Source organism: Mus pahari, chromosome 23 (genome assembly GCF_900095145.1).
Source record: "Mus pahari chromosome 23, PAHARI_EIJ_v1.1, whole genome shotgun sequence".
Lineage (NCBI taxonomy): Eukaryota > Metazoa > Chordata > Mammalia > Rodentia > Muridae > Mus > Mus pahari.
Window position 1 is genome coordinate 14354292 of NC_034612.1, and position 11536 is coordinate 14365827.

The 11536-nt window shown below is 46.0% G+C and overlaps 1 protein-coding gene across 6 annotated transcripts in view; it reads right to left on the bottom strand.

Moving 5' to 3' along the window:
• Sbno1 (strawberry notch homolog 1) overlaps window positions 1–9816 on the bottom strand; it is a 54943-nt gene extending 45127 nt beyond the window's left edge. For 2 of the 6 annotated variants that reach the window (XM_021222490.2, XM_021222489.2), the window contains exon 1: window positions 9288–9503. The gene's annotated coding sequence lies outside the window, so the exon portion shown is untranslated. Of the gene's footprint in view, window positions 1–9287; window positions 9504–9711 lie in introns of those variants that run through there. The other 4 variants (XM_029533533.1, XM_029533531.1, XM_029533534.1 and 1 more) reach the window with 4 other exon arrangements.
• Window positions 9817–11536: the final 1720 nt, after the last annotated feature.

Here is an 11536-nt window from a genome sequence, read left to right on the forward strand (position 1 = left end):
AGCACTGACTGTTCTTCCAAAGGTCCAGAGATCAAATCCCAGCAACCACCTGGTAGCTGACAACCATCTGTAATGGGATCGGATGCCCTTTTCTGGTATCTGAAGACAGCTACAGAGTACTTACATATAATAAATAAATAAATACATATAATAAATAAATAAATCTTAAAAAAAGAATTTTATATATCTCCAATTTAAATTTTTCTAAATTAAATGTACATTATTATGAATAGTTTTTCCCAAGAAACAAATTGGTGCTATATAAACAACATACCTCATCTATGATGCAATGATGCATCCATGACACTCTACAAAGACCCACAGACACAACCTAGTATACAGAAACGCAAGAGAAATCCTCTGCTCTACCTAAGCTGCACCTCTCTGTGCATCACTTAGCAGAAGTTCTAACACACACAAATGTCAGGTGGATATCCTGACTGGAACTGAAGGCAGAACCAGGTAGGAAAGAAAGGATGGAGGATGGATCTATGAAAGTTCCAGGGGGGGCTGGTGAGATGGCTCAGTGGGTAAGAGCACCCTACTGCTCTTCCAAAGGTCCGGAGTTCAAACCCCAGCAATCACATGGTGGCTTACAACCATCCGTAACAAGATATGACTCCCTCTTCTGGAGTGTCTTAAGATAGCTACAGTGTACTTACATATAATAAATAAATAAATCTTTAAAAAAAAAAAAAAAAAGAAAAGAAAGTTCGGGGGGGGGCAGGGAATAGAAGTCTGAGACAGAAAACCATCTTGGGTTTGGCAGAAAGGAGGAAAGGTTAAGTAAAGTCAGGCTTGTCACACACCACAGCACCTCATCTCACAGCAATCTGTGCAGCAGGTCGTGCATCCTCAAAGTTAGAGCTCAAGTTTACATATACGAAGTGATCCAAGATTAGACTCCAGAACAACACAAATTCCCAAAGCTCACGGGTGTCCTTTCCAGCTAAGAGAGAGAAACTGACAACAATTTTAATGTTCTGCCTTGGAATAAATGCTAGACACGCAGACTAAAGCGGAAAGAAGGATTCAAGGTTAAGGGGAAGCTGAGGTAAAAGTGAGCTGGAGGCCAGGCCAGAATAGCCTGTACATCCATACTCTGGCTCAAAATAGTAAGCGGGAGCTAGGGCTGTAGACATGGCCAGAGGCTAAGAGCTTGCTGCTTTCGCAGGGGACCAGGGTTTGGTTCTCAGTACCCAAGTCGGGCTAGGATTAATGGCCTGGACTACTGGACCCAACCCTCACTCAGCCACGGAGCTTTTTGGTTTTGGTTTTGAAAACAGGGTCTCTCTGTCTAACAGAGTTCTGGCTGTGCTGAACTCCCTTCATAGACCAGACTGGCCTTGAAGTAACAGAGATCCTTACTCCTAGGATCAGGCATGCACCACGATGCTGACCTTCAAATGATTTCTTTAAAATGAACATTAAAAGTACAAAATATGAAAGGGAACAATGTTTTGATATTCATACAATACACAATGCACAGAGAGCCATAAAGCACTCCATCAGCACACATCTCAAACTGCTCTTCGGAAGTAAAAGTTCTTTAGCCATTGCAAAGGTTCTGTGTGTATCAAAAACAAACATTAAGAGTCAGGTGGCGGGCTGGTGAGATGGCTCAGTGGGTAAGAGCACCCGACTGCTCTTCCGAAGGTCCGGAGTTCAAATCCCAGCAACCACATGGTGGCTCATAACCATTTGTAACAAGATCTGACTCCCTTTTCTGGAGTGTCTAAAGACAGCTACAGTGTACTTACATATAATAAATAAATAAATCTTTAAAAAAAAAAAAAAAAAGAGGTTGGGGGCTGGAGAGAAGGCTCAGAGGTTAAGAGCACTGACTGCTCTTCTGAAGGTCCTGAGTTCAATTCCCAGCAACCATATGGTGGCTTACAACCATTCATAATGAGATCTCACTCCCTCTTCTGGTGTGTCTGAAGACAGTTACAGTGTACTTACTTATAAATAAATAAATCTTTTTTAAAAAAAAAAGTCAGGTGGTGGTGATGCACCGCTTTAGTCTCAACACTCAGGAGGCAGAGGCAGGTGGATCTCTGAGTTCAAGGCCAGTCTGGTCTATGGAGTAAGTTCCAGGACAGCCGGGAATACACAGAGAAGAAACCCTGCCTCAAACCTCCCCTTTCCCCCAAAAAACCATATATAACTTTTACCTGCTAACTTTGATTTGAGATGATGCCTAGCATACATAAATAAGGCCTAGCACTGGGGGGAAAAAAAAAAAAAAAAAAAAACCCAACAACAAAATACAAAGGAACATGTGAGTCTCTGACCTCACTAGAAATCTTTAATATGACATTAACAGTCAATGTATCTTTCTCATATGGAGGCTCAATCTATGGAGCTTTCCAGGCAGTGGGGCACACATTTTTCTAGTCATTCTCTTCTTCAGGAAGCAAAAAAACAAGACAGAGCACTTACTGCATTTTCTATCCACTTTAAGCAACTCATAGTATTTAATCATATTCCCGAATGAAACAGAATCACAGGACTTCAGTGTTAAATGAAGAAAGCCCTTAAAACTTGCACTGGCCAAGCTCTTGGTTTTATAAAAGCTGTTTAATCTCAAGGGGGATAACATTTCACACTATAAATCCAAAACACAGTTGCACATAGGGAACTGACACTTGTCTACCAAGGAGTTTATACCTAAATTCAAAGGGACATCTGCCATGCAGCAATCTAACGAGTACAACAACTAACCCACACAACTGTTAATTGCAAATGGACATTAAAAAGTTCCACTTTGCCAAGGATACAGAGAAATCCTATCTTGAAAAACAAAGTTCTACTTTTAAGGAAAGTACGTTTTACAGCATCCACAGAGAGGCTGATAGAAGCAGGATGTGAGAGAGAGAGTGTGTGTGTGTGTGTGTGTGTGTGTTTAAGTTATGTACTACTTTGGCAGGGAATCCTGAGAAGCAATGTCACCCAAAAGAGCAGAAGGTAAAGCACCCACTAAATACCAACCCTGACCCTTATCAGCATGGACAAGACAGAGCTCTGAGCAGATACAAGGACATTATCTGTGAGACGAGGGCGCAGGGAAGCAGCTGAGGCACTACAAAGGCAGAAACAGAACAAAAGTACTGTGCACATCACCAACTAGTGTGCAATACAGCCAAGTAAAAAGCCAAGACTGTTTCTTCATCAGCAGGACAGTATTAAGAACTACTAAGACTCCTGTGTTCAATATGAGAGCTAGAGAGAATACCTAGAGTGATGTTTGTAGCTGGTTTTTCTCTGGCTGTCTTTTGATAGTCTCACTACACGTAGCCTAGGCTTGCCTTGAAGTCATAACCCTCCTACATACTACCATTACAGTTGTATGCTAGGTCTTAAAATTTTCTGCTAATGATAAGGCATGGTAAATGCCTTTAACCCTAACACTTATTTAATACAGGCCAATCTCTGAGTTCCAGGCTAGCCAAGCATACTGCCTCAAAAAAGGAAAAAAAAAAAAAAAATTTAAAGTGTACATATGCTGGGCGGTGGTGTTGCACCCCTTTTATTCCAGCACTTGGGAGGCAGAGGCAGGTGGATTTCTGAGTTCAAAGCCAGCCTGGTCTACAGAGTGAGTTCCAGGACAACCAGGACTGCACAGAGAAACCCTGTCTCAAAAACACCCCCCCCCCCCACGGCGCACACCTTTAATCCCAGCACTTGGGAGGCAGAGGNAGGCGGATTTCTGAGTTCGAGGCCAGCCTGGTCTACAAAGTGAGTTCCAGGACAGCCAGGGCTATACAGAGAAACCCTGTCTCGAAAAACCAAAAGACAAAACAAAACAAAACAAAACACCCCCCCCACACACACACACACAAAAGTGTATATATGTGTGATAACAGGGATAGGGAAGAAGGTATATGAGGAAGCAAAGGACGACTTTTTAGAGTCAAGTCCAAAAAGTCCCCCTTTACAGTGGGATCAATTTCAGATGGTCAGGCTTTTCAGCAAGAGCGATCTCCCTGGCCATTAACTATTATTTTGACAAACCTGAGAATACAGAAAGATCCCTTTTCTTTCTTTCCTTTTTTTTTGTTTTTGTTTTTGTTTTTTTCGAGATAGGGTTTCTCTGTGTAGCCCTGGCTGTCCTGGAACTCACTCTGTAGACCAGGCTGGCCTCAAACTCAGAAATCCGCCTGTCTCTGCCTCCCAAGTGCAGGGATTAAAGGCGTGCACCACCACTGCCCAGCGACCTAACACATTTTTGCGTCATAGAGCACCAAGCATGCATGTGATATACATGTATACAAACACTGATATACATAAAATAAACAAAAAAATTTATATATTTTAAAAATTAATTCTGGAGTGGGAGAGTGAATGGGATGTAAGTGAATAAGTAAAAAAAAAATTAATTAAATTAAAAAAAGTTCTATAAAATACTAGTGAAGTGTCTCAAATCTAAGTTGTGCAGAAAATCAGATGTAAGGCAACTCGCGGTCATTTCCAAATGTACATAGACGCTATCATTTAGCAAGTATTTTTGCCTGGATGGGAAAAACAAACAAAAAACAAAAAAACCCAGACTTGCAGGGCAGTGAATGCCTTTAGTCCCAATACGCAAAAGAAGCAGAGGCAGGAGGATTACTACAAGGCCATCCTGGTCTACAAAATGGCCAGGATTACATGGAAAACCTGTCTCAAAAATACAACACAACAGGTGATTTGCTTTCCCCTTATTCTTAAAAAGCATAAGGTTGCCTAGTAGCATAGGCCTAGAACCCTAGTTACTCAAGAGGCTAAGCTAGATCTCAGATTCAAAACCAGGCTGAACTATACAAAGTTCAATCCAGCCTGCATAATTTAGTAAAAACCTCTTTCAAAATAAAATTCCAAGAGTCATCTTTGTCATACACCTTTGAATCCCAACACTCTGGAAGTTGAGGCAGACAGAGCTGAGTTTGAGGCTGGCCAGGTCCATCTACAAGTCTGAATTCAAGGACACCAGGACTACAGATAAAAACCCAGTCTTGAAACAACAACACAAAAAAACAACATCAGAATAGACAGAAGACTGACAATCAAAGGAATCTGAATTTGAAGGAAGTCCGGTGGTTGGTGGCACACACCTTTGATCCCAGCACTTGGGAGGCAGAGGCCAGCCTGGTCTACAAAGTGAGCTCCATGACAGCCAGGGCTATACCCTATCTCGAAAAAACAAAAACAAAAACAACAACAACAAAAAAAAAAAATTGAAGGAGCCTGCAATCCCAGCACTTGCAAAGTGGGGGTAGAAAGATAAGATGTTCAAGGTAATCATTCAACTATGTAAGGAGTTCATGGCTAACTTGATGTATACACACACACACACACACACACACACACACACATATATATATATATATATATATATATATACCCTGAAAATTATAAACAGAGCTAGGAGTGGCAGTGAACACCTTTGATTCCAGCACTCAGAGGCAGAGGCAGGTGGATCACTTTGAATTCAAGGCCAGCCTGGTCTACAAAGTAGTTCCAGAAGAGCTAGGCTGTTACAAAGAAACCTGTCTCAAACAAACACACACACACACACACACACACACACACACGCATATATACACAGAGACCCCTTTCCTCCCAGCACTTGAGATGTAGAGGTGGGCATACAAATCTCTGAGTTGCAGCTAGCCTGATCAACGTGAGTTCTAGGAAGGCCAAGGCTATATAAAGAGACCCTGTTTCAAAAACTTTAAAAAAAATGGAGAAGGGAAAGCAGAAACTCATCACCACTAAGTCAAATTCAGTTGAGCAGTTTTTTGAGGCAGGGTATTATTTATCCCGGGTGACCTTGAATTACTGATCCTGACCCCAGTGCTAAGATTACAGCCACACACTAACTGGCACCTTTAATACTTTTTATGATTAGGTTTTTCTTTCCATCCTCAGCACAACCCAAGAGTATCCTCCTTATCAGAAAGGAGGAGCTCGGCCTAGAGAGGAAGACTGAAACAACTGCATAAGCTTGGAGCCCAACACCACACTTTCTCACAACCCTGCCCTTCTCGCCCCAGTAAGTGGCCTCCATATCCGCAGGCCACATTCCAAAGTTCAATGGGGAAGGTGGTATGTGATTCCCATACATGTAAAGCCAGCACTGAGGCCAGGTAGGGCTACACAGTAAGACCTTGTCTCAAAAGTTTAAAAAAGCTGCATGCCTTTAATCTCAGCACTTAGGAGGCAGAAGCAGGTGGATTTCTGAGTTCAAGGCCAGCCTGGTATACAGAGTGAGTTCCAGGACAGCCAGGGCTATACAGAGAAACCCTGTCTCGAAAAACAAAAAACAAAACAAAACAAAAAAAGTTCCATCAGAAGATAAAATTACTACATGGAGCCGGGCGGTGGTGGCGCACGCCTTTAATCCCAGCATTTGGGAGGCAGAGGCAGGTGGATTTCTGAGTTCGAGGNCAGCCTGGTCTACAAAGTGAGTTCCAGGACAGCCAGGGCTATACAGAGAAACCCTGTCTCGAAAATCAAAAAAAAAAAAAAAAAAGTACTACATGACCTTGTAGACTGTTCACTGGGTAATCAGTGCCAATACCTCTTCAGGCAGCACATACACCTGTTAGGTTGTGTGAACAATCTGGAGATGAAGTGAGGAAGGGCCTACATTACATGCAAATGTGACACTATTACATAAGGGGTTTAAACTCATGTAGACTTTTGCTATTTCCCCGTGTCTTGAACCAATCCCCTATAGATACTAAGAAGCTGTTTTCCATCTGTGGTTGGACAATCTAACAGGGGACTCACTGTCAAAGTAGCTGAAGTATTTTATGGTAAGCATAATTAAATATTTAAGTATAGAACAGAAAACCATTCCAGAACACACAGGTAAAGGAAACAAATATTTTATGAGACTTTTTTGTGTTTTCTTCACTACCATCAAGTCATGAACATTTTAGAGTAGAATGTAATAAAAACATCTGAAAATAGTTTTCTAATGTATTTGTTATACCCCAAGGAGTAAATTTACCTGCTATGTTTTGAACCACCTTACACTCTGAGGACTTCCTGCTCTTCAAGAAATTTTCCATTGCTGGGCAGTGGTGGTGCACACCTTTGATCTCAGCACTCAGGAGGCAGAGGCCAGCCTGGTCTACATAGTGAGTTCTGGGACAGCCAGGGCTACATCCTGAGATCCTGTCTTGGAAAAAACTTGTAATTCCATTCAGTGGAGAGGAGCCCTCAGTGCTATAGCCCCCTTGTGTGGATGTCCGAGGACAGCTTGTGCCCTCTTCTACCATAAGAATCCCAGGTATCAGACTTTGGTGTCTTAACCAGCTATGCCACCTCAGTGGCCTCTTTAGACGAACTTTAATTTTAATAAGAAGGCTCAGGGCCTCCTGTACCTCATGAAAGAATATTAGGATAGGACAGATCTATGTACTACCCTTGACAGGAGGCAAGACTCAAGAGTTGAACTATGAAAAGCACCAAAGACACACCTACACAAAACTGAGTTGTTTGGAACATATCTTTCTAAAGCACAGAAAAGACTGGACATGATGACAATGCAGGCCTATAATATCATCAGGGAGGCTGTGACAAGACCTTGAGTTGGAAGCCAGCCTGGCTACATAGTAAAATTTTTGACAGAGTCAAAAACATACACCCCCGCCACCCGCAAAAAGAATCACCAGTCTCCACATTGGCCATTTTTAAGTAGTAACTTCAAAGAACTTAAGACATACAAAAGGGCAAACATAACATTCAAACAAATATATACAGGTTCTCTTCCAACATTTATACAATTAAAATCAAGTTGGATGTAAAATTCTGAAGGAAGTTGCACAGAATGAAGCTAAACTGCATGCAGAAGCCAGGAGAAAGAATTATCCCCTGAGTAGAAAATGTATGGGGGAAAAAAAAAAACTTAGAAAAATAGAAATTAATATTCCTGTGCTATCAACTGAAGTCACCTCTGCAAATGCCATTTCATTCCAGAAATTCTGTGTAAATGATTCTTTCCCCAATGCTTATGAAATGAAAATCAACCCTGACTTTGGGGCATTAAGACTGTTAATGGGTAGAATTTATATACAAATGCCAGTAAGATCTAGGGCATTCTGGATCTGACAGCTCCATGGACAGTCCAGGAAGATACTTTACAAGCCTTCTTCCACCCTTAATTCCGGAGAATATGAATATTTTAATCAACATACACTACAAACAATCGACGTTTAAAGGTCAAAGGGGACCTTTTATAACCTTCCCCCAACACGTGTTCAGCACAAACTTCCGGGTGCGGCTACAATTGGCTGCGCTATTCAATGGACTAAAAACGATGCTTCTTGGGCTCTCATTTTATCTCCAGCTCCCCCGGACCCCGCACCATTCTCCAACAGCGACTCCCCCAAACAAAAGCCTCCCACGGGAAACAGAGCAAGCACGTTTAAAAAAAAAAAATGCTTTCTATATGGGGAGAGTCAAGTTAGTGGTCCGCAAACATTAACTAAACACAGGCACAAAGCCGGGATGAAAAGGGGAGGAGCTGGATGCCGGGGTCAGGAAAGCAACAATCCCACGGGTTCGGGCAAATCCGAGGCTTCGGAGCCGAGGAGCCCATCCCACGCCACTCCCGGGAAATCACCAGCACACACAGCTTTGAGGAACTTGGGGTGCTCGCTCCAGCCAACCCCGCTAAAGGTGAGCAAGTGCCCAACCGCCATCGCCCTCTGCAAGGGCTGACTCGGGCTCTGAAGGTGCGCTCGCTCACTCCGGGGAACGCTAAGGCCACCACGGCGAGGCGTAAAAGGTGTCGCCCCCCCACGTGTCCCACGCACCCCACCCGCCCGTGAGCGAGGTCCAGGAAGGGCGTCCCGGGGCCATCCCCTCCCGCTCCGCGACCCGTGAGCAGTGCGGGCCGGCGGAATCTCCCAGGGTGTCCGCCTCGGTTTCGCCACCCGGGTCCCGGGTCCGTGGAGAGGAGAGGAAGAGGCGAGGAAGGCGATCCCCGATGCCCGATCCGCGGCGGGGTCGGCGGGAGCCGGCCTCGGAGCCGCTCTCCGGCTCGGGACAGCGGGACTCCGGCAGGGCCGGCGCTGGCTGGCTGACTGAGAACGCCGGAACCAACGGGGCGGACAGCGGCAGGAGACCGAGCAGCGGGGCGAGCGAGGCGCGGACCGCCGTGCAGTGGCCGCCTCCCCGCCACCCCCCCACCGCCGGCCCCACACGGACCCTGAGGAGCCGCGGTGTGGGGAGTGGGAGACTGTCCGGGAGGCTGAGCGTGAGGGGAAGAAAAGGGGCCGAGAGGAGGGACTTACTTTCCCCGCCGGGCCCGACCCAAGGATAGCGTCTCCCGGTCCGCGAACGGGTGAGGAGCCGGAGGCGACGGGAGCGGAGGCGGAGGCGGCGGTGGCGGTGGCAGCGGCGGCGGCGGCGGCAGAAGCGGCGTCTGGCTCTGCCTACCTCCCCGCCGCCATCTTGAAGCCCCTCCCCCCGACCCCCCGCCCCGCAGGAAGAGGGGGCGGGGCGACGGCTCAGGCGCCGCCCGCACGCAGCGCGCGACCCGACCCACGTGACTCCCCCAGCCCACCCTCCCCAGCCCATCCCTGCCCCTCCCCTCTCCGCCCCGCCTCCTTCCTCGATGAAGGAAGCGGATTTTCCCCCCCCCCATCTCCACCGCCCCCCACCTCTGCCTTCGCCACCCCCAAACCGGGACTCCGCCGAGTCCCGCCAGCCTGGTACCGGAGTTGGGATCCAAGGGGGATGCCGGAACCCAAACGGTCCATTCCCGCGGCTCCGGGGTGGGCGAAGGGCGAGGGGGCCGGGTTTCCGAGGAGGGGGAGGGGGCAAGGCAAAGGCGGCCTGGGACAGTCACGTGGCCGCCACTTCCGCCGCGGCTAGCCGAGACCTCGCGAGAATAACGTTTCTTTCCCCCCCCCCCACCATCCCCTGCCCCACCGGTTGAGGTCCGCGGGCTGTCGGGAAGAAGGTCCGCTCCTCTCGGGTGCCTCCGGCAGGTCAACCTGTGAGCGTGCGCGCATGCGCCCCGCACCTGCCGTCCTAGCCGGCCTTAGAAGGCCCAGAGCTATTATTTTCAGATTCTTGGAAATGGGTAACTACGACCCCGTCGAGTCCTGGTGGGGTTTCTTGTCACAGGACGAACTCTTACTGTGCATTTTAAAAATATAATAATACTACTAATAATAATAATAGCATAATCATTGCTTTTGAGGCTCGCTCGAGCTTCATTGAACTTTATTGCCTAGGAAACCTCCTCCGTGAGCTCCTGAGGTGGTCCATGGTCATCATCTCAAGTAGAACGGACGGAGCTGGATGATCTCGATCTTTTTTCTTTACACATGCCCAGACACCTGCACCCACCGTTGGTCCCTAGTATCGATCGCTGCATCCCAAGGCTGCTTTCGCGGCATCTCGCTTGTTGATTTTCATGTGTTCTTGTTAAACTGCCTAACAGACTAAACACATTAACTTCTTGGTCCCTCTTTTGTCATTCTGAGAATGCAGTTGGACTCTGTTACTTAGGAAACAGACGCGCCTGGACCGGTCCTACTCCCTTCTCTGGCTGTGCGTCTGCTTTGCCCTGTGCTGAAAGTAAGCCACACATGGTCGTTTGGACAATAGAGGTGGAAGTGTGTAAACACAGCTGGGTGTGGTGGCCCAGGCCTCTAATCCCAGCACTCAGGAGGCAGAGGTGGGTCGATCTCCTGGGTTGAGATCAGCTTGGTCGACAGAGTAAATTCCAGGACAGTGAAGACTGCACAGAGAAATCGTCTCAAAAAAAAAAAAAAAAAAAAAAAAAAAAAAAAAAAAAAAAACAAAAAAAAAAAAAAAAAAAAAAAAAAAAAACGTGAGAAGTCTTTCACATAAATTATGGGCACGTGTTTGGTCTTCTGTTGCTATGACAGTTTACATTTTTCACTCCATCACCAAGGCAGACCAAGGCAGGAGTCTGGAATCAGGAACTGTTTTATAGTGCAGGTCGGCTGCTTCTGGCTTGCTTGCTTATAATGCAACCCAGACCCACAGTGGGCTGGACTCTCCTACAGCAAAAGCAATTTAGAAAATTCCCCACAGATTGTTCTCATAGGTCAGGTGATTGGAGGCAGTTCCTCAATTGAGATTGCCCTTTTGCTCAAGAATATCTAGATTTAATCATGTTAACAAAAACCATAACAGGAAAGTAAATATAGCAATAATATTCTGATTTACTATGCATACATTTGTATTATAGTTGTAGGCTATTTTTTATTTTATTTTGTTATTTTTTGAGACTAGGGTTTCTCTGTAGTTCTCGCTGTCCTGGAATTCACTCTATAGACCAAGCTGGCCTTGAACATAGAGATCCATCTCCCTGCCTCCCAAATTCTGGGGTGAAAAGCATGCACTACCATGCCCAGATAAGATATATTATTATATTTTTTAAAGATTTATTTATTTAACCGGGTGGAGTGGCGCACACCTTTAATCCCAGCACTCGGGAGGCAGAGGCAGGTGGATTTCTGAGTTCGAGGCCAGCTTGGTCTACAAAGTGAGTTCCAGGACAGCC